A 24,859-nucleotide genomic window follows, 5' to 3' on the forward strand; every position below is an offset into this window, starting at 1 on the left:
GTAACAACTTAAATGCGAAAAGAATTTGAAAAAGAATAGATACATGTATAACTGAAACACTTTGCTGTACACCTGAAATTACCACAACACTGTTAATCAACTATACTCCAATATAAAATAAAAAGTTTAAAAGGGCTTCCCTGGTGGCGCAGTGGTTGAGAGTCTGCCTGCCGATGCAGGGGACACGGGTTCGTGCCCCGATCCGGGAGGATCCCACATGCTACAGAGCGGCTGGGCCCGTGAGCCATGGTCGCTGATCCTGCGCATCCAGAGCCTGTGCTCCGCAACGGGAGAGGCCCACGTATCACAAAAAAAAAAAAAAGTTTAAAAAAAATTTTTAAAGGAAAAGATATATTGTGCTCATGGACTGGAAGGATTAATATTGTTAAAGTGATGATACTCCTTAAGGCAATCTAGAAATTCAATGCAATCCCTATCAAAATATCAATGGCATTTTCATAGAAGTATAATAAATAATTCTAAAATTTGTATGGAAACACAAAAGATCCTGAGTGGCCAAAACAATCTTGAGAAAGAATAACAGAGCTGGAGGTATTATGCTCCCTGATTTTAAACTATACTACAAAGAGCTACTACAGTAATCAAAACAGTATGGTAATGGCACAAAAACATAGATCAGTGGAACAGAATAGAGAGCCCAGATGAACCCACACTTACAAGGGCAATTAATCTATGACAAAGGAATCAAGAATATACAATAGGGAAAAGAGAGCTTCTTCAATAAATGCTGTTGGGAAACTGGACAGCTACATGCAAAATAATCACAATCAAACTGGAGGATGTGGAGACAAGGGAACCCTTGTGCACTGTTGGCAGGAATGTAAATTAGTGCAGCCACTATGGAAAACAGTATGGAGGTTCCTCAAAAAATTAAAAGTAGAACTAACATACAATCCAGCAATTACACTTCTGGGTATTTTTCCAAAGAAAATAAAAACAATAATTCAAAAAGACACATGTGCACCCCTATGTTCATTGCAACATTATTTACAACTGCCAAGATATGGAGCAACCTAAGTGTCTATAAATGGATAACTGGATAAAGAAGATGTGGGGTCTGTGTGTATGGAATATTTTATCAGCCATAAAAAAGACTGAAATCTTGCCATCTACAACAATATGGATGGGCCTAGAGATATTATGCCAAGTGAAATAAGTCAGACAGAGAAAGGCAAATATTGTACAGTTTTATTTACATGTGGAATCTAGAAAACAAAACAGATGAACAAATATAATACAACAGAAACAGAATCATAGATACAGAAATAAAAAGGTGCTTGCCAGAGGGGAGAGGGTGGGGGATGAGTGAAGATGAAGTTAGAAATCAAGTACAAAGAAAACTGGAAAGTACAAAAAATTGTGGAAATTAATACACTTTAAAAAACAGGAGTCAAAAAATAAATCACAAGGGATATTAGAAATACCTAAAGATAAATGAAAATAAAACACAGCATACCAAAACTTACGAGACACAGCAAAAGTGGTACTAAGGGGAATTATTTTTTTTTTTGGTCATGCCACACAGCTTGTGGGATCTTAGTTCCCTGACCAGGGATTGAACCAGGCCCTCAGCAGTGAAAGCGCTGAGTCCTAACCACAGGACCACAAGGGAATTCCCTAAGGGGAAATTTTTTAGCTATAAACACTTACACTAAAAACCAAGAAAGATCTCAAATCAACAACCTAACTTTATAATTTAAGTAACTAGAAAAAAAAACAAACTAAACGCAAAAGTAGCAGAAGAAACGAAATAATAAAGATATGAGTAGATATGGATGAAATGGAGAATAGAAACGTAATACAGAAAATCAATGTTTTGACAAGTTAGTTCTTTGAAAATATCAAGAAATTTGCATAACTTTAGCTAGATAGACTAAAAAAGAGAGAAGACTCAAGTTAGTAAAATCAGAAATTAAAGTGGGGAGATTACTACCAATTCTATAGAAATAAGAGACCACAATGAACTATTATATGCCAGCAGATTGGACAACCTAGAATAAATGGATAAATTTCTAGAAACATACAAGCTACCAAGGCTGAATCAGGAAGAAATTGGAGCAGATCAATTACTAGCAAGGAGATTGAATCAGTGAGCAAAAATCTCCCAATGAAGAAAGGCCCAGGACCAGATGGCTTCACTGGTGAATTCTATCAAACATTTAAAGAAAAATTAACATCAATTCTCTCAAACTCTTCTAAAAAATCAAAGAAGTAGGAATATTCCCAAACTCATTGTCAAACAAGACAATGATGCCCACCCTCAGCACTCCTACTCAACACAGTATTGAAAGTCCCATCCAGAGCAATTAGGCAAGAAAAATAAGTAAAAGGCATCAGAATCAAAAAGGGGGACTTCCCTGGTGGCCCAGTGGCTAAAACTCCACACTCTCAATGCCGAGGGCCTGGGTTCGATCCCTGGTCAGGGAACTAGATTCCCACATGCCGCAACTAAGAGTTTGCATGCCACAACTAAAAGATCCCACATGCCGCAACTAAAAGATCCTGCACGTGCAACTAAAGATCCTGTGTGCGGCAATAAAGATCCCGCATGCTGCAACTAAGGCCCAGCACAGCAGAATGAATGAATAGGAAGGAAGGAAGGAAGGAAGGAAGGAAGGAAGGAAGAAAGAAAGAAAGAAAGAAAGAGGTTGGAAACTATAAAAAAAAAAAAGAGTCTCTGCTCCCGCTCTGCCCAACTGATGGATGATGCGGCCTCTGGGTGCCTGGCGTGGCCTGGAGTGGCTGCTGGGTCTCTAATTCCTCTCCTACATCCCCTTCACCCTGCTCGTGGACCTGCAGGCGGTGCTGCCGCCTGATCTCTGAGATCCCCGTGGAACTGAGAAACCTGCAGCAGTGGTAGACTGAGGAGTTCAAAGACCCCCTGCTACAGAACCCGCCGGTGTGGTTTAAGTCCTTCCTGTTTTGGGAGCTTGTGTTTCAGCTGCTCTTCTTTCCCACTGCAACATATGCCTTCTTCAAAGACGGCTGCAGGTGGATCCACACCCCTGCAATCATCTACTCGGTTCACACCATGACAACTCTGATTCTAATCCTCTCCACATTTCTACTCGAGGATTTCTCCAAAGCCAGTTGTTTCAGAGGACAAGGACCTAAGACTTTCCACGAGCGACTATTCCTTATATCTGTCTACACCCCCTACTTTCTCATCCCTCTCATACTTCTGCTTTTCATGTTGTGGAACCCCTACCACAAGTCTGAGGAGAAAAGAAAGAAAAAATGAGGAAAAATAACCCCGGGTCCAGTGGAGAGGTGACCACAGGGCAGTTTCCTGTTGGACCCATTACCAGGAAAATGCTAAGAACCCATGTTTTCAGTAGTATTTGAAACACACCAGCAGCGACACACACGACCAAGACACTGGCAGGAGGCCCATCAAACCCTCACCTTCCAAGGGTACTGGCACAAACAGACCAATCATCTGAGGATGAGCAGAGGGGTGTGGGCTAGGTTATGGGGAAATGGTGCCAAAGGCCTTACTGTGTGCCCAAGTGCCACTGCAGGATTACTAAAGGCAGGACCAGACCAGAAACTAGATAAACTTCCAAGCAACACGGCCTACTTGGCATGTTCCTGAGTCATGTGACCCACAGTATACATGTGACTAACCCTTTGACTCATGATTCTCTACAGCATATCACTGGGATGTCTCAGGCCATTTTTAAGTTTGAAGTTATGCCTCTGTAATATTCATTAAAAATTGTTTTCTTGTCCCCACCCCTACGTGGGGGTGAGCTATTCTGTAAGAGGTTTAAACTTAGTTTTCCTTAAGGTTCAACCTTGGCATGACTTTCAGTCAGAAATGGGTCCAATTGGAAGGGGTATTGTTTCTGTCTTAAACAGGTCATCCAGGAGAAGAGATTTTTTAAAGCCTCCTTGTTTATCCTCTTTCCAAGCCTTAGTCTTCTATTACCTTTTACACACCACCTAACGTAAGTTCCTTTACTCTGAGATCTGGTGTCTCAAACCTGAGCTGGAGGTGTGCCTCCTACTGGATAACTTCATCCTACCTAATAGTTTAATAATTCCTTCCTGTCTTGTTCAGTCAAAGGTAGCGGGTGAGGGGAGCTGGGCATGACAGGTCCAGTGTGTGCATATAGGGTCTCTTCACGTTAGTATTTGATATTCTGCTAGCTTTCTCTAAATTCATACTCAAGGCCAACTCAAAAACAAAAAAAAAGACTTGTGAACACATGGAAAATGGTAGACGCTGGTCCTGGTTATTAGTTTCCCATTTTTGCCTGTTTTACTTACAAGCCCTAATGGTCTGATTGTTGGGAGGATCGTCTGACTCCTGTGTCTGTTCAAAATAAAGTAGGTGCTGACCAAAAAAAAAAGGGGGTGGGGGGACTTCCCTGGTTGCACAGTGGTTAAGGAGCTGCCTGCCAATGCAGGGGACATGGGTTCAAGCCCTGCTCCGGGAAGATCCCACATGCCGCAGAGCAACTAAGCCTTTGTGCCACAACTACTGAGCCTGCACTCTAGAGCCCGTGAGCTGCGCAGCAACAGAAACCACCGCAATGAGAAGCCTGTGCATCACAATGAAGAGTAGCCCCCGCTCACCACAACTAGAGAAAGCCCATGTACAGCAGCGAAGACCCAACACAGCCAAAAATAAATTAAATATAATAAAAAATTTTTAAAAAGCTTTAAAAAATATGCCCAATTTATTTAAAAAAGAAAAGGAAGAAATAAAATTGTCTCTATTTGTAGACGACATGATTTTATATACAGAAAACACTGAAGACTCCACCAGAAAACTGTTAGAACTAAGAAATAATGTCAGTAAAGTTGCACGACACAAGATTAACATTAAGAAATCAGTGGTGGGGACTTCGCTGGTGGTGCAGGGGTTAAGAATCCACCTGCCAGTGCAGGGGACAGGGGTTCGAGCTGGTCCGGGAAGATCCCACATGCCTCAAAGCAGCTAAGCCTATGTGCTACAACTACTGAGACTGTGCTCTAGAGCCTGCGAGCCACAACTACTGAACCCACGTGCCACAACTACTGAAGCCCGCACTCCTAGAGCCCATGTTCCACAATAAGAGAAGCCACCACAGTGCGAAGCCTGCACACCACAGCGAAGAGTAGCCCCTGCTCACTGCAACTAGAGAAAGCCCACTCACAGCAACAAAGACCCAACACAGCCAAAAAGAAATAAATAAAAATCAGTGGTGTTTCAGTACCCTAACAACAAATTATCTGCAAAAGAAATCAAGAAAATAATCCCATTTACAATAGCATCAAAAACAATAAATACTTGGGAATAAATTTAAGCAAGGAAATGAAAAACCTCTATGCTGAAAACTATAAGACGTTGATAAAAGAAACTGAAGAAGACACAAATAAATGGAAAGGCATGCCATGCCTCTGGATTGGAAGAATTAATACTGTTAAAACATCCATACTACCCAAGCCAACTATTCAGTGCAATCTCTATCAATATTCCAATGGCATTTTTTAACAGAAGTAGAAATAATAATTCTAAATTTTATATGGAACCACAAAAGACCCCAAAGAGCCAAAACCATCCTGACCAAGAAAAACAAAGCAGGAGGCATCATTCCTGATTTCAAGCTATATTATAAAGCTATAGTCATCAAAACAGTTTGGTGCTGGCATAAAAACAGCCACATATACCAATGGAATAGAATTGAGAGCCTATTTATTAGAAAATAAACCCATTCATACACAGTCAACTAGTATTTATTAAGGGAGCCAAAAATACTCAGTGGAGAAGACAGTCTCTTCAATACAACGATGGTGGGAAAATTGAACATTCACACGTAAAAGAATAAAAGTAGACCCCTATCTCATACCACTCACAAAAATTAACTCAAAATGGATTAGAGACTTAAAATTTTAAGACCAAATGACAAATGCTGGAAAGGGTGTGGAGAAAAGGGAACCCTCCTGCACTGTTGGTGGGAATGTAAGTTGGTGCAGCCATTATGGAGAACAGGATGGAGGTTCCTCAAAAAAAAAATACAAATAGAGTTGCCATATGATCCAGAAATCCCACTCCTGGGCATATATCTGGACAAAACTCTAATTCAAAAAGATACATACACCCCTATGTTCACAGCAGCACTATTCACGATAGCCAAGACATGGAAATAACCTAAATGTCCATTGACAGAGGAATGGATAAAGAAGATGAGGTACCTATGAACAATGGAATACTACTCAGCCATAAAAGAAGAATGAAATAATGCCATTTGCAGCAACATGAATGTAACTAGAGATTATCATACTAAGTGAAGTAAGTCAGAAAGAGAAAGACAAATACCATATAATATCACTCATATGCGGAATCTAAAATATGACACAAATGAACTTACCTAGGAAACAGAAACAGACTCACAGACATAGAGAACAGACCTGTACTTGCCAAGGGGAAAGGGGGTAAGGGAGGGATGGAGTGGGAGTTTGGGGTTAGCAGATGCAAACTATTATACATAGAATGGATAAACAACAAGGTCCTACTGTATAGCACAGGGGACTATATTTAATATCCTGTGATAAATCATAATGGAAAAGAGTATTAAAAAGAATGTAGGGACTTCCCCTGTGGTCCAGTGGTAGAGAATTCACCTTCCAATGCAGGGGACACGGGTTCGATCCCTGGTTGGGGAACTAAGATCCCACATGCTGTGGGGCAACTAAGCCCACACATCACAACTAGAGAGAAAACCCACATGCTAAAACTAGAAAGAAGCCCGAGCAGTGCAATGAAGAGCCCACGCACCACAATGAAAAAGATCTCAAATGTCTCAACAGAGATCCCGCATGCCTCAACTAAGACTTGATACAGCCAAAAAAATTAATTAAATAAATTAAATATTTTTAAAAATCAATTTTAAAAAATAAAAAGAATGTATATATATGTGTAACTGAATCACTTTGCTGTACAGCAGAAATTAACAGGGTATTGTAAATCAACTATACTTCAATTAAAAAAAAGAAAAGGAATTTAAAACTTAAAAAAAAAGACTTAAATTGTAAGACTGAAAACCATAAAACTCTTAGAAGAAAATAGGAAAAAAGCTCCTTGACATAGGTCTTGGCAATGATTGTTTGGATGTGACACCTAAAACAAGTGAAATACATCAAAACAAACAAGTGAAACTACAAACTGAAAAGCTTCTGCACAACAAAAGAAATGATCAACAAAATAAAATGACACTACAGAATCGGAAAAAAATATCTGTAATTCATATATCTGATAAGGGACTAAATCTGAAATATACAAATAACTCACACAACTCAATAGCAAAACCAAAATAAAACAAATACAGTTGACCCTTGAGCAACATGGGCATTAGGGGCCTCAACTCTCCGAGCCGTCAAAAACCCGAGTTTAACTTTATAGTTGTCCCTCCTTCTCCTCAGTTCCACATTCAAGTATTCAACCAACCACAGATTATGCAGCACTGTATTTACCATTGACAAAAACCCACGCATAAGTGGACATTTATAGTTCAAACCCGTGTTGTTCAAGGGTCATTACAATCCAATTAAAAAATGGACAAAGGACATGAATTAACATTTTTCCAAAGAAGATATAAAAATTGCCAACAGGTATAGGAAAAGGTACTCAACATCACTAACCATCAGGGAAATGCAAATCAAAACAACAAGATATCACTTTATACCTGGTAGAATGGCTATCATCAAAAAGACAAAGACAACAAATGCTGGCAAGGATGTGGAGAAAAGGGAACCCTTGTGCACTGCCGGTGGCATGGTAAATTGGTACAGCTATTATGGAAAAAAATATGGAGGTTGCCCAAAAAATTAAAAATAGAAATACTATATGATTCAGCTATACTATTTCTGGGAATATATCCAAAGGAAATGAAATACTATGTCCCAGAGATATCTGCACCCCCATGTTCACTGCAGCATTATTTACAATAGCCAAGACATGTATACAACCTAAGTGTCCATCAACAGATGAATGGATAAAGAAGTAGTGGTATATACACAGTGGAATATTTTTCAGCCATAAAAAGGAAGGAAATCTTGGGCTTCCCTGGTGGCGCAGTGGTTGGGAGTCCGCCTGCCGATGCAGGGGATACAGGTTCGTGCCCCGGTCCGGGAAGATCCCACATGCCGCGGAGTGGCTGGGCCCGTGAGCCACGGCCGCTGAGCCTGCGCGTCCGGAGCCTGTGCTCCGCAACGGGAGAGGCCGCAACAGTGAGAGGCCCGCGTACTGCAAAAAAAAAAAAGGAAGCAAATCTTGAGATCTGCAACAACATGGATGGACCTTGAGGGCATTATGCTAAGTGAAATAAGTCAGTCAGAGAAAGACAAATACTGTATAATCTCACTTATATGTGGAATCTTTAAAAAAAAAAAAAAAAAAAAACCCCATAGAGAAAAGATCAGATTTGTGGTTACCAGAGGTTGGGTGTGGGGGAATTGGATGAAAGTGGTCAAAAGGTACAAACTCCCAGTTATAAGATAAATCAGTACTGGGGATGTAATGTACAACTTGATGACTACAGTTAACACTGCTTTATAGTATGTGTGCAAATTTTTAAAAGAGTAGATCATCACAAGGAAAAACCACTTTTTCCTTTTCTTTAAATCTGTATGGATGATAGACATTAACCTTATTATGGTAATCATTTCACAAGATGTGACAGTCAGTGCTGTACACTTTAAACTTACATAGTGCTGTATGTCGATTATATTTCAATAAAACTGTATGTCGATTACATTTCAATAAAACTGTCAATTATATTTTCAATAAAAAGTATTTATTTCAATAAAAGAAATAAATAATTTTATTTATTTCTTGAAATAAAATTTCAAGAAAAATTGAGAAAAAGACACTATCCACAGAGTAAAAAGGCAACCCACAGAATGGGAGAATGTATTTGTAAATCATGTATCTGATAAGGAATTAATATCCAGAATATATGGAGAACTCCTAAACTCAACAAGAAAATAACTGATTCAAAAATGGGCAAAGGGGGCTTCCCTGGTGGCACAGTGGTTGAGAGTCCGCCTGCCGATGCAAGAGACACGGGTTCGTGCCCTGGTCCGGGAAGATCCCACATGCCGCGGAGCGGCTGGGCCCGTGAGCCATGGCCGCTGGGCCTGTGTGTCTGGAGCCTGTGCTCTGCAATGAGAGAGGCCACAACAATGAGAGGCCCGAGTACCGAAAAAAAAAAAAAAAAAAGGACAAAGGACTTGAATAAACATTTCTACATAGATGATACACAAATGGCCAAGAAACACATGAAAATGTGCTCAACATCGCTAATCAGAATTAAATGTAAATCAAAACTACAATGAGATGTCACCTTACATCCACTGTGATGGCTACTATCAAATAAACAGAAAACAAGTGCCGGAAAGGACATGGAGAAATTGGAAACCTTGTGCACTACTGGTGGGAATGTAAAAGCTACAGCCACTGTGGAAAACCGTGTGGCAGTTCCTCAAAAAATTAAAGGTAGGATTACCATATGATCTAGCAATCCCATTATTGCGTATATACCCAAAAGAACTGAAAGCAGGTTTTTAAGAGATATTTTTACACCCATGTTCACAGCAGCATTACTCACAATAGCTAAAACATGGAAGTAACCCAAGTGTTCATCACTAAATGAATGGATAGGCAAAACGCAGTATATGCATATAAAGGAATTTTTTTTTTTTGACTGTGCTTCGCAGCTGGCGGGATCTTAGTTCCCCAACCAGGGATTGAACCCGGGCCCCCAGCAGTGCAAGTGCAGAGTCCTAACCACTGGACCACCAGAGAATTCCCCATATAATAGAATATTATTCAGCCTTAAAAAGGAAAGAAATTCTGACACATTCGACTATGTGGTTGAACCTTGAGGACATTATGCTAAATGAACTAAGCCAGTCACAAAAAGACAAATACTGTTTGATTCCACTTATGTGACATATCTAGAGTAGTCAAAATCATAAGGATACAAATTGTATGGTGGTTACCAGGGGTTGGGACGAGCAGAGAATGGGCAGATGTTGGTTAATGGGCATAAAGTTTCAGATTTGCAAGATGAAAAGATTTATGGGGATGGATGGTAGTGATGGCTGCACAACAATGTGAATGTATTTAAGACCATTAAACTTTACATGTTAAAATGGGTAAGATGGCAAATTTTACGAGTATTCTAACACAATAAAAGAAATGTGGGACTTCCCTGGTGGCACAGTGGTTAAGAATCCTCCTGCCAATGCAGGAGACACGGGTTTGATTCCTGGTCCGGGAAGATCCCATGTGCCGTGAAGCAACTAAGCCCATGCGCCATAACTACTGAGCCCGTGCACCACAACTACTGAAGCCCGCATACCCTAGAGCCCGCATGCCGCAACTACTGAACCCACATGCCACAACTACTGAAGCCCGTGCACTCTAGGGCCTGCATGCCACAGCTACTGAGCCCATGTGCTGCTATATTGAAGCCCGCATGCCTAGAGACTGTGCTCCTAAACAAGAGAAGCCACTATAATGAGAAGCCCATGCACCACAACGAAGAGTAGCCCCTGCTCGCCGCAACTAGAGAAAGTCCGCACACAGCAACGACGACCCAACACAGCCAAAAAAAAAAAAAAATTAAAAAAAAGAAATCTGAAGTGGAATGTTTTCCTTAGAAGTACTTCTAGGACCACCCTCCTAGTCAGCAACCAGCAAGCCCCCAAACGTTTATGGCCCATCTGGGTACCACTGTTCTATATGCAGGGGATCCTGAGAGAAGGACAGGGCCCTTGTGCTCAAGCAGCTCACAGACAGGTAGGAAAGGAAGCAAGGAGATGGTTGGACCACTGCAGAGCATCTGTCGCCTGCTATTCAGACCTACAAAACCTGGAGAACAGAGCAGGAAACCTAATTCTGCCTCCTCAGTGTCCTGCTCGTACAGTGTCCCAGACAGGGCCCACCCCACAGCCAACGTCCAGACCCACTACATGCACACGGCCCTTCTGCAACAGCATCTGATGTAGGTTCCTGCCCTGATGCAGACCCCGCCCTGGGCCCCGTCTGGGTAAGTTTCTCCTGGTGGCAGAATCTTAACTTCCTCCTTGGAGCAGTACCTCCCTCTTAAAAGGAGCTCCAGGCAGAAGTCTGGGGAGTCGGGGGGCTGTTTTTCAGTGATTCACCCACTAGACTGCAGCTACAAAATCCCCGGAAGTTCCCTTTAGTTAACAAAGCAACTGGACGGATACACCATGCCTAACCTCGTTTACTGCATAGCTACTAGAAAGTATTGAGTTTCAAAGAAACAAGTTTGATGCTTAATTAGAACTACCCCCTGCCCTTATGAATGTAAATTGGTACAGCCACTATGGAGAACAGTATGGAGGTTCCTTAAGAAACTAAAAATAGAGCTACCATATGATCCAGCAATCCCACTCCTGAGCATATATCCAGAGAAAAACATGGTTCAAAAGGATACATGCACTCCAATGTTCATTGCAACGCTGTGTACAATAGTCAAGACATAGAAGCAACCTAAATGTCCATTGACAGAGGAATGGATAAAGAAGATGTGGTACACATATACAATGGAATACTACTCGGCCATTAAAAAGAATGAAATAATGCCATTTGCAGCAACATGGGTGGACCTGGAGATTATCATACTAAGTGAAGTAAGTCAGACAGAAAAAGACAAATATCATATGATACCACTTATATGCAGAATATAAAAAGGTGATATAAATGAACTTATTTACAAAGCAGAAACAGAGTCACAGACTTAGAGAATGAACTTACGGTTACCGGGGGGAAGGGTCGGGGAGAAGGATAGACTGGGAGTTTGGGATTGAGATGTACACACTGCTATATTTAAAATACATAACAAATAAGGACCTACTGTATAGCACAAGGAACTCTGCTCAATATTCTGTAATAACCTAAATGGGAAAAGAATTTGGAAAAGAATAGACACATGTACATGTATAACTGAATCACTTTGCTGTACACCTGAAACTAATACAACACTGTTAATCAACTACATTCCAATATAAAATAAAAATTTTTTAAAAACAACATAAAAGCGGGAACAAAGAACTACCCCTCTTAGAGGGGCGTCAGTTCCCAATATTGAGGGGAGACCCACCCCCTTGCTGCTGACCTGGCCTCGCTGCAGACAGCACTGCTCTGTTGGAGGGGGCTGTTGAATCCCTCTCCCCTCTCTCCTCAGCACAGTTTCTGGAAGGGTGTCTAAGCTTCCTCTGAGCCCAGCTGTGGCTTATTAACAGGGGCAGATGGTAATAAGACTTTACAGTCAAGCATGCACTCTTCAGTTGTTATCAAACATGACAGCAAATAAACCAAGTGCCACCTTCAGGCTGTGAATCTGGGCCTCAAGAACCAAGTTTTGTGGGACGACCCAAGTTGGCTGTATGACGGCCGGGACCAGATTTCCTGTGGACAGTGCTACACAACTCTGTGCTGCGATTTCACCATCCCGACTCCAAAATGATGCTCCCCCAGAAGGTCCTCGTCAGGGCTTCAAAATCTGAGGAGCCCCGAGGCCAAGTGGCAAGAGCATGGGATCAGGTCCAGCTCTGTGTTGAAAGGAAGTGATTTTGGTCAAGTCACCTCTTCCCTCTTGAGACTTCAGTTTCCTCACATGTAAAACAGCTAATATTTATTTAACTTTTCACATTTTAATTGTGGTTAAAAAAACCCATAAAATTTATCATCTTAATCATTTTTAAATGTATAGTTCAACAGTGTCAAGCATTTTTCCACTGTTGTGCAACCAATCTCCAGAACTTCTTCATTGTGCAAAACTGCAACTCTATACCTACCAACCCAATTCCCCATTCTCCCCTCCTCCCCATCCCCTGGCAACCACCATTCTACTTTCTATTTCTATAAATTTGACTACTGTAGATTCCCTCATATAAGTAGGATCATGCAGTATTTGTCTCTTTGTGATTGGTTTATTTCACTTAGAAAAATGTCCTCAAGGTTCATCCACGTTGTAGCATTATGTCAGAATTTCCTTCCTTTTTAAGGCTGAATAATATTCCTTTGTATGTATATACCATATTTTGTTTATCCATTCAACCACTGATGGACACTTGGATTGCTTCCACCTTTTGGCTATTGTGAGTAATGCTGCTGTGAACACAAGGGTACAAATATCTCTTTGAGATCCTTCTTTCAGTTCCTTTGGACATAGACCCAGAGGTGAGGTTGCTGGATCATAGGATGATTCTAATTTTTGAAGAACCACCATAGTGTTTTCCATGGAGGCTGCACAATTTTACATTCCCACCAACAGTGAACAAGGGTTCCAATTTCTCTACATCAGGGGTCCCCAACCCTCAGGCCACGGACCGCTACTGGTCCGTGGCCTGTTAGGAACCAGACCGCAGAGTAGGAGGTGAGTGGTGGGCGAGCGAGTGACGCTTCATCTGTATTTACAGCCGCTCCCCATCGCTCGCGTTACTACCTGAGCTCCGCCTCCTGTCAGATCAGCAGTGGCATTAGATTCTCATAAGAGCGTGAAACCTACTGTGAACTGCGCATGCAAGGGATCTAGGTTGCGCGCTCCTTACGAGAATCTAATGCCTGATGATCTGAGGTGGAGCTGAGGCAGTGATGCTAGTGCTGGGGAGCGGCTGCAAATACAGACTATCATTAGCAGAGGGGTTTGACTGCACAGAGACCATAATAAATCAGTTGCCTGCAGACTTATATCAAAACCCTATCAGGGAGTAGCAAGGGACAATTAAGCTGCATCTGGTGGCAGGATTTATAGTGGGAAGTGAGTTGATGTACTTCAACTGTACAGCTGCATCTGGTGGCAGGCTTTAAGTCAGAATCCGACACTTATTTTAGCCTGCGTGTGGCCCACCCATTATTTTATTTACCACTTCTGTCCGTGCCTTTTTCCCGCACTGCACACTTGTCTCAGTCACAGTTTTGGTAAGCCCACAAGCTAACCCTAACCAAAATGAGTAAAAAACAAATGCCGCTGGAGAGCATCTTTGAAAAGGGGGAAAGACCCAATGATGAGACAGCAGAAGACTCTAACACTGCCAACAAAAAGAAAGCTTCATTTAAAAGAAAATACCAAGAGTCCTACTTAAATTATGGGTTCATTGCAACAGGTGATTCACATTCTATAATATGTGGTGACCAGCTATCCAACGAAGCCATGAAACCTTCAAAACTGCTTTGCCACATGGAGACTAAGCACCCCGAATTAAAAGACAAGCCTTTGGAGTTTTTCAGAAGAAAAAAAACGTGAACACGAAGAACAGAAGCAATTATTGAAGGCCACCACTTCATCAAATGTGTCTGCACTGAGAGCATGATTCTAAGTGGCTAACTGCATTGCTAAAGCTAAGAGGCCCTTTACTATTGGTGAAGAGCTGATCCCGCCTGCAGTTATGGACACTTGTTGTGAACTTTTAGGAGAGGCTGCAGTTCGAAAGGTGGCATGTGTTCCCCTTTCGGCTAGCACCATAACTACACGAACTGATGAAATAGCAGAGGATATCGAGGCACAATTGTTAGAGAGGATTAATGGGTCACTGTGGTACGTGATTCAGGTTGACGAGTCTACCGATGTTGACAACAAGGCAACAATGCTTGTTTCCGTGTGATATATTTTTCAGGAGGACGTGCATGAGGATATGTTATGTGTACTTTTGTTGCCAACCAACACCACAGCTGCAGATTTATTCAAGTCTTTGAATGATTACATATCAGGAAAACTGAACTGGTCATTTTGTGTCGGTATATGCACAGACGGAGCGGCTGCCATGACTGGACGGCTTTCTGGTTTCACCACTCCAGTCAAAGGGGTCGCTTCTGAATGTGAGTCTATGCACTGTGTCATCCATAGAGAAATGCTGGCTAGCCGAAAAATGTCACCAGAACTTAACAACGTTTTACAGGATGTGATTAAAATCATCAACCACATTAAAGTACATGCCCTTAACTCACATCTGTTCACGCAGCTCTGTGAGGAGATGGGTGCAGAGCACACACGTCTTCTCTTATACACAGAAGTGAGATGGCTTTCTAAAGGGAGGTCACTGGCCAGAGTTTCTGAGTTATGAGAGCCACTCCAGAGATTTCTTTTATTTTTTTTAAAGATCTTATATATTTAGACTGCGCCAGGTCTTAGTTGTGGCATGAGGGCTTCTTAGTTGCGGTATGCGGGCTTCTTAGTTGCGGCATGCATGCGGGATCTAGTTCCCCAACCAGGGATCGAACACAGACCCCCTGTACTGGAAGAGTGGAGTCTTACCCACTGGACCACCAGGGAAGTCCCACCCAGAGATTTCTTTTAGAAAAACAGTCACCACTGGCAGCACATTTCAGTGACACAAAATGGGTCGCAAAACTTGCTTACTTGTGTGACATATTCAACCTGCTCAGTGAATTCAATCTGTCACTTCAGGGGAGAACGACAACTGTGTTCAAGTCGGCAGATAATGTGGTGCCTTCAAAACCAAACTGGGATTATGGGGGCGACGAGTGAACATTGGGATTTTTGACATGTTTCAAACATTAGCAGAGATTTTGAAAGAGACTGAGCCAGGGCCTCTTTCTCCCAGCTGGTGCATGATCACCTATCTCAGCTTTCAAAAGAGCTTGAGCATTACTTCTCAACCACAAAAGACTCCCGAACTGAGGAGGAATGGATCCGTGACCCATTTGTGAATAAGCCAGGTGAATCGACTTTGTCCATGCTAGAAGACGATCAACTGCTTGAGATCTCAAATGACGGTGGCCTTAAAGGTGTGTTTGAGACAACTTCAAATCTCCATACATTCTGGATTAAAGTCAAGGTGGAATATCCTGAGATTGCCACAGAAGCACGGAAAAGCCTGCTTCCAATTCCAACATCCTGTCTTTGTGAAGCAGGGTTTTCTGCAGTGACAGCGACCAAAACGAGATTACGGAGTAGACTGGACCTAAGCAACACACGTCGGGTGTCACTGTCTCCCATCACCCCCAGATGGGACCATCCAGTTGCAGGAAAACAAGCTCAGGGCTCCTACTGATTCTGCATTATGGTGAGTTGTATAATTATTTCATTATATATTATAATGTAATAATAATAGAAATAAAGTGCACAGTAAATGCAATGCGCTTGAATCATCCTGAAACCATCCCCCTCCCCCATCCATGGAAAAACTGTCTTCCACAAAACCGGTCCCTGGTGCCAAAAAGGTTGGGGACCGCTGCTTTACATCCTCACCAACACTTGCTATTCTCTGGTTTTTTTTGATTAGCAGCCATCCTTATGGTTATGAGGTGATATTTCATTGTGGTTTTGACTTGCATTTCCCTAATGTTTAGTGATGTTGAGCATCTTTTCATATGCTCGTTGGCCTTTTGTATATCATCACTGGAGAAATGTCTATTCAAGTCCTTTCCGTATTTTTTATTCTGGTTATTTGGGTTTTTTTGCTGTTGAGTAATAATAGCTTACATTTATTTAGCTCACATTATAGTGTAGAAACTATGCTCAGGACCAAACTAAGACAGGCAGTACCCTGGCAGGCTAACACTCTGGTGTCATTTCAAACTCATAGTCTTTTTTTTTGAAGTATAGTTGATTTACAACATTGTGTTCATTTCAAGTATACAGCGAAGTGATTCAAGTTATATTTTCTTTTTATTTTCCATTACAGGTTAGTACAAGATATTGAACATTATTCCTTATGTTATAGAGTAAATCCTTGTTGCTTATCTATTTAATATATAGTGGTTTGTTCATCCCATATTCCTAATTTATCCCTCCCCCTCTTTTCCCCTTTGGTAACCATAAGTTTGTTTTCTATGTCTGTGAGTCTATTTCTGTTTTGTAAATAGATTCATTTGTATTGTTTTTTAGATTCCACATATAAGTGATATCATATTTGTCTTTCTCTGATTTACTTCACTTAGTATGATATTTTCTAGGTCCATCCATATTGCTGCAAATGGCAATATTTCATGCTTTCTTATGGCTGAGTAATATTCCATTGTGTATATATACCACATCTTCTTTATCCACCCACTTATGGACACTTAGGTTGCTTCCATGTCTTGTCTATAGTAAACAGTGCTGCTATGAACACTGGGGTGCATGTACCTTTTCCAATTAGAGTTCAAATCCATAGTCTTTAAATATTTGCTAAAAATTTACTTGGAGGGAAGAGGAACAAGGAGAAACTGATTTCCTGTTATTAAAACATATATATGGATGCAGCATTATTCACAATAATCAAGACATGGAAACAACCTTAGTGTCCACTGATGAATGAATAAAGAAGATGTGGTGTATATATACAATGGAATATTATTCAGCCATGAGAGAGAAAGATATCCTGCCATTTATGACATGGATGGAACTTGAGGGCATTATACTAAGTGAGATAAATCAGACAGAGGAAAACAAATATTCTATGATACAACTCACACACGGAATCTAAAAAAGACAAACACATAGAAACAGAGTGGCAATTACCAGGGGCTGTGAGGTGGGGGAAATGGGGAGATGTTGTTAAAGGATACAGATTTGCAACAGAAGAGAAGTAAGTTCTGGAAATCTAATGCACAGCATAGTGTTTACAGTCAACAACACTGTATTATAAACTTCAAGGTTGCTAAGGGCCTAGATCTTAAATGTCCTCACCACAAAAAATAATTATGTGCCAATAGAGGTGCTAGCCAGTGCTAGTGGTAATTCTAATGCAATATGTAAATGTTTCAAATCAACATGCTGTACACCTTAAACTTACACAATGTTATAAATCAACTATATCTCAATTTTTTTTTAAATATGTAGAAACAGATCCACTAATTCAACCCTACTGGCCACAGTCTGAACAAAAAGATTTTGGTTTGGTTCTTTTTGTTTGTTTTATAAAATCGTTCCAACTTTTCTGAAATTCTTGTTCTCTCTTCAGTTTTTGTCTTGATCTTCCAAACCAGATAAATTCTTGGGAGGCATATTAAAGGGCTTAGGATTTTGATAATGAAATGAATCGCTCCTTCCCAATAAACAGCATCAAGCCAAGCATTACTCAGTCTTGCAGTTGCAGCTGAGCGCCCTGCCAGCTTTCAGCTGATGGAGACAGAGACTCCGTACAAGTGCTGGAAAATTCTCACAAGATAGGTGGGTTCTAGCAAGCAAAGCTTTCCATCTCCTCTTGTGGGTGCTGGATCAATTTGCATTTCAAGTTATATAAGGAGACGTCTGTAGAGACCTGAGTGGCCTGACAGATACTGCTGATCTACCGAAGTGATTTTTTAATTAGGAAATGTTTGTAAGATACACTTAAGTGTAGAAAGTAATGATACCCATGTACTCATCACTAAGCATAAACAGGTGGTGACAGTTTTTTCATTTTTAAGAAATAAAATGTTTCAGGGGAATTCCCTGGCTGTCCAGTAGTTAGGACTCCTTGCTTCCACAGCAAGGGGCACAGGTTCCATCCCTGGTCAGGGAACTAAGATCCCGCAAGCTGAACAGCGAAGGAAGGAAGGGAGGGAAATGTTTCAGATACAACTGAAGTTCCACATCTTTTCCCTGACCGTCCCTCCTCAGAGGTACCTATTATCCTGGAGTTAGTGCATGTCATTCCGGTGAATGATTTTGTTTTCACTGTGTACTTATCTACAAACAACCTAGGCTATTGCTTTGGGTGTTTGTAAGTTTCACACAAATGATAGCTATGTGGCCATCTGTCACTATTTTGGCTGCTCAGTGTCTGAGGCCCCTTCCCAGGAGGAGGAAGAGTCCCTTCACCATGAGAGCTAAAAGGCCAGCGGGCTGCCCTCCCAGCTTGGGACAGGCCTGTGACACACAAGGGTCTGCAATCAGACCACAGCCCCTGGCAGCAATGGCAGTGCTGACCAAAGGGCCTGGGGCTCGGCTGTAGCCACACAATTTGGTCCTGGATCTCAGTCCTTCAGCTCTCCTGCTGATTCTGTGAACTACCATGATCCTCCCAATGAATCCTTTTTCTGCTTAAGTTAGAAGCATTTTCTTTACTTACAGTTTAGAACCTGATTGAAAATGATACTTTTGCAACTCACTTTTTTCATTCAACTTTTTTTTTCAGACTCAAATTAATATAACTGAAAGGCAGCAGAATATGCCACTCCAAAACATGCCACTTTGGCATATTGATATTTTGAATTAAAGGTACTTGAGAAACAGTTGGACAGGCTGACCCTCCTTTGTCTCCCTGAACTGTACTACGGATCTCTGAGGCTTTGTTCATTTTTCTTCATTCTTTCCTCTTTCTGTTCCTTATACTGATAATCTCAGTTGAACTATCTCCAAATTTTCTGGTTCTTTTGCCTTTGCCTGCTCAAATATTTTGTTGAGCCCCTCTAGTGAATTTTCCATTTCAATTATTGCACTTTTTAACTTCAGAGTTTCTATTTGATTCTTTATTATAATTTGTATCTTTGTTGATATTCCCTATTTAGTGAGATATTGCTCTCATATTTTCACTTAGTTCTTTATTTCCAATTTTTTTAAGTTTATGTCTTTTTTTTAATTGAGGCATAATCAACATATAACATTATACTAGTTTCAGGTATACAACATGATTCAATGTTTGTAATATATTGCAAAACGATCACCACAAGAAGTCTAGTTAACATCTGTCACCATACATAGTTACAATTAGTGCCGTTGGTGTAATGGTATCATGCAAGATTCCCATAGTTACAATTTTTCTTGTGATTAGAACTTCTAAGATCTACTCTTAGCAATTTTCAAATATGCGATACAGCATCAATTATAGTGACAATGCTGTACATTATATCCCCATGACTTGTTTATTTTATAACTGGATGTTTGTATCTTTTGATTCCCTTCATTCATTTCACCCACCCTTCACTTAACTTTTTAGAAATTATTTTATTTAGTTCTTTAAACATACTTAAAATAGTTGATTTAAAGTATTTTTCTAGGAAATTCCCCTGTGGTCCAGTGGTTAGGACTCCATGCTCTCACTGCCGAAGGCCTGGGTTCAATCCCTGGTCGGGGAGCTAACATCCCACAAGCCATGTGGGGCGGCCAAAAAAATAATAATAATAAAGTATTTTTCTAGTTGGTTCCACATCTAGACTTCGTTAGAAATGGTTTTTATTGATTACATTTTTCTGTGCATAGGCCACATTTTTGTGTTCCTTTTCATGTCTCAATTTTTCGTTGAAAAATGAACATTTAAAATAATATAATATGGTAACCCTGCAAATCAGATTCTCTTCCTCCCCAGCAGCTCGTTATAATTGCTATTTTTTGTAGTTTGTCTGTTTAGTGACGTTTCCAAAGTAATTATGTAAAGTCTGTATTCTTTGTTGTATGTGGCCACTGAAGTCTCTTCTTAGTTAGCTTAGTTGTCAGCTAATGATTGCACAGAGATTTCCTTAATCGCCTGGAATCAATAAGACTCCAAGTCTTTGCCAAAGGGCTCTGTGTGCATGTTGGGGTATGCATTCAACAATCAGCCTGGAAGCTGACAGTTCTGGCTTAGCCTTTACTCCCTCCTTGCAAGGAGCCTCAGGGTCAAAGAGAGGTGAGAGCTTAGCATCTTCTCAGGCCTTTTCCTTAGCATGCATATAGCTCTGGGCATACTCACAACACGACACATGCATGCGGCCTTCTAGATTCCCAGAAATATGTCAGCGCTTTTTAAGGCCCCTATGGACATCTCATTTCCCACTTTTCCTTTTAAGATTTCTAGATTGTCTATCATGTGTTCCAAATGCTATCCACTGTTTCAACACAGCCACAAAGGTAAGCAATTGCCTATCATTGTTTTTAACAAACACCTCCACCCCAACCCATACCAGGAAAAGGCCTTATGCATTGAGTGAAAGAAGCCAGGTCAAACACAGTCAGCTTTACACATGGTGTCTTTCAGGGCACCACTAGACAGGTCAAATAATGATAATCCTCTGAGAATGAGGCTTTGAAGTTCTAGACCTCTTCTCCTTCAGTGGCTACTATACCGCTGGTTTCCACTGCGAGTGAAGTCTACTAGTTTTCAAAGCTAACACAGAGTAGAAGAGAAGGGGATGGCACTAGGGGAAAGTTAAAACCCTAAAAAGCTCAGAGGACTCTGGGAATATGGAAAGTAGGAATCACTAGGAACAGGTCTCCCCACCTACACAACAATTGCACTCACAGAATCTGATGTAACTATTTCGGAACTCTGGAGTCTGCAGAAGGCTAGCAACTTACAGGAGAAGACATTAATGGTGAATTGAGGTTAATTTTGGTCACTTTCAGCTCTTATCACAGCAGCAGATACCCATTCCCCTCCCCACCCCACCCCAGCCACGTGGCAGGAAGCTATGCAAGTTTTCCTGGAGCAGCTGTACACAGCCTGTGGGAGCTAGGGTGGGCAAAAAGGACTCCTACCTCCAAATATTGGGTATCTGTGCTCTGGCTGCCAACTGCTGCTTCTGATCACGGAGATGCAGACAGATATGCGGGCAGTCATTGTTGTTTCACCTCCCCCTGTTTTGGCAGCCCCTCCATCTCTGGCTCAAGTGACTTCCAGTGGGATTTAAAGGGTCAGTGCACTTCCCACCCCCCTTTGCTGTTCACTCCTTGTTCTTTGGAGAGCCAGATATTAAATACTAGGATATTCAAAAACAACTGCATATATGGGGAAAATTAGAAAGCAACCACATGTGCCCAGGGAAAAGCTCAGAAAAGACCCAAGAAGACATTAAGTTTACACTTCAGACCAACCCTCAGCACAGAGACCATCTATAGCAATCAAAAAACTAACTAAATAAATAACAAAATACAGCAAAATATGGGGAAGGGGGAGAATCTGATTTCCAGAGTTAATATCACATTATTAGATTCAAATGGCCTGAGTGCAACAAAAACATCACAAGGCATACAAAGAAACAGGAAAGTATGGCCCATTCAAAGGAAAAAATAATTCAACAGAATCTTTCCCTGAAAAAGACCTCGTGGCAGATATACTACCAAAATTTTAAAACAGCTGTCTTAAAGATGCTCAGAGAACTAAAGGAAGATATGGAGAAAGTCAGGAATATGATGTGTGAACAAAATGGAACTATCAACAGAGATTTTAAAAACCTAAAGAGAAATCGAAAAAGACTCGAGCTGAAAAGTATAATAACTGAAATGAAAAATTCACTAGACAGATTGAAAGGCAGATTTGAGCAGGCAGAAGAAAGAATCAGAGAACCTTAACATAGGACAACGGAAATTATTGAGACTGAACAACAGAAAGAAAAAAAGATTCAAGAAAAGTGAACAGAGCCTAAGGGAAACTGTGGGACCAAGTGGACCAATATACACATCATGAGAATCCAGAAGAAGGAGAGAGAGAAAGGGGCAGAGAAAATATTTGCACAGTGGCTAAAAACTTCCCAAATTTGATGTAAGACATGAATATGAACATCTAAAAAGCTCAATGAACTCCAAGCTAGATTGACTGACTCAGAGACCCATCTCAAGACAGATTATAATTACACTTTCAAAAGCCTAAGACAGACAGCAAATCTTGAAAGTAGCAAGAAAGAAGTGAACCACCGCATACAAGGGATTCTCAGTAGGATGATGAGCAGATTTCTCATCAGAATGTTGGAGATCAGAAGACAGTAGGTTGGTATATTTAGTGCTAAATGGAAAAAACTCAACCACAAATCCTATATCTAGCCAAACTGTCCTTCAAAAGTGAGGGAGAAATCAAGACATTCTCAGGTGAACAAAAGTTGATAGACTGTGACCACTAGACCTGCCCTGCAAGATATGGTCAAGGATTCCTCCCAGGTAAAATAAAAAGATACTAGAGAGTACCCTGAAGCAATATAGAAGTATAAAGATCTCAATAAAGGTAAATACATGGACAATTGTAAAAGCTAGTATTAATATAACAATTATTTTTAACTGTACTTGGTTTTCTACATTCCACAAGACAATAATACATTAAAAAAATTAGTGTAAAAGTATTATTGTAACTTTGGCTTGTCACTCCAAATCCTGTTTTCTACATAATTCAAGAGATTAATGTAGTTAAAAGAATGATTAGTTTATATTTTTGGTCTCTACAATATAAAAAGATATAATTCTGTGATATCAACTACCAAGGGTGCTGGGGAAAGAGCTATAAAGGAACAGAGTTTTTGTTATTGAAGTTAAGCTACTATAAATTTATACTAGAATATTGTAACTTTAGGATATTAAATGTAATCCCCATGGTAACCATAAAGAAAATATCTATAGAATACACATAAAAGGAAACAAGAAGGAATTTAAACATTTCACTAAAAAAAAAAAAAATCAACCTAACACAAAGGACAGGAATGAAAGAAATGAGGGACAAAACACTCTAGGGCATCAACATAGTGACAGAAGTCCTTTGTATCAGTAATACTTTAAATGCAAATGGATTAAACCCTCCAATGAAAAGAGAGGTTGGCAGAATAGATGAAAACACAGATCCAACTGTATGCTATCTACAAGTGACTCACTTGAGATCCAAAGACATAAAAGGTTAAAAGAGAAAGGATGGAAAAATATATTCTGTGTAAATACTAACCAAAAGACAGCAGGGGGACTTCCCTTGTGGCACAGTGGTTAAGAATGTGCCTGCCAATGCAGGGGACACAGGTTCGAGCCCTAGTCCAGGAAGATCCTACATGCCGCGGAGCAACTAAGCCTGTGTGCCACACTACTGAGCCTGCGCTCTAGAGCCCGTGAGCCACAACTACTGAGCCCATGTGCCACAACTACTGAAGCCCACGGGCCTAGAGCCCATGCTTCACAAGAGAAGCCACCACAGTGAGAAGCCCGTGCACCACAACGTAGAGTAACCCCCTCTTGCTGCAACTAGAGAAAGCCCACGCGCAGCAACGAAGATCCAATGCAGCCAAAAATAAATAAATAAATAAGTAAATAAATTTATTTTTTAAAAAAAGACAGCAGGAATGGCTATATTAATATCAGACAAAATAGACCTTAAATCAAAAAAGTTTACAAGGGACAAAGAAGGACTGTATATATTAATGAAAGGCTCAAAACATCAAGAAGATAAAACAATATAAACATTTACACACCTAATGACAGACTATCAAAACATATGAAGCAAGACCTGACGGAATTGAAGAGAGAGTTAGACAGGTCTAAAATTGTAGTTGGAGACTTCATGACTCAACTCATAAGAATGGAGAGAAGAACCAGACAGAAGATAATTAAAGAAAGAGAGGATTCAAGCAATGTAATAAACCAACTAGATCTGAGAGACATATGCCGAACACTCTACCCAATAAGAACAGCATACACATTCTTCTCAAGTACACATGGGACATTTTCCAAGATAGACCATATGTTATGCCACAAATATGTCTCAACAGATTCTAAAAGATAGACATCATCCGAAGTATTTTCTCTGACCATAATGGGATGAAGTTAATTTAAAAATCAATAATATAGAGAAAACTGGAAATTTTACAAAACTGTGGAAATTAAACAACATACTTTTAACTGACCCACGGACCAAAGAAAAAAATCACAAGGGAAATCAGAAAATACTTAGAGATGAATGAAAATGAAAACACAACATACCAAAACTTATGGTACATGGCAAAAACGGTGTTAAGGGGAAATTTTTAGCTATAAATGTTTATGTGGGTTTTTTTCTGTTTATTTATTTTATTTATTATTTTATTTTTGGCTGCATTGGGTCTTTGTTGCTGCACATGGGCTTTCTCTATTTGTGGTGAGTGGGAGCTACTCTTCGTTGCAGAGCACGGGCTCTAGGCACGCAGGCTTCAGCAGTTGTGGCACATGGGTTCAGTAGTTGTGGTTCG

The 24,859-nt window shown here is 40.6% G+C and overlaps 1 long non-coding RNA gene and 1 pseudogene across 2 annotated transcripts in view; one reads left to right on the plus strand and one right to left on the minus strand.

The window, feature by feature from the left end:
• The window catches only part of LOC307193043, a 100,943-nt gene that overhangs the window by 21,865 nt on the left and 54,219 nt on the right, over nt 1-24,859 (minus strand). The window lies entirely within an intron of this gene.
• On the plus strand, nt 2,009-3,529 carry LOC307193096 (sigma intracellular receptor 2-like; annotated as a pseudogene). Its single transcript has one exon. The product of its transcript is annotated as a sigma intracellular receptor 2-like (transcript).

Source organism: Stenella coeruleoalba (genome assembly GCF_951394435.1).
Source record: "Stenella coeruleoalba genome assembly, chromosome: 10".
Lineage (NCBI taxonomy): Eukaryota > Metazoa > Chordata > Mammalia > Artiodactyla > Delphinidae > Stenella > Stenella coeruleoalba.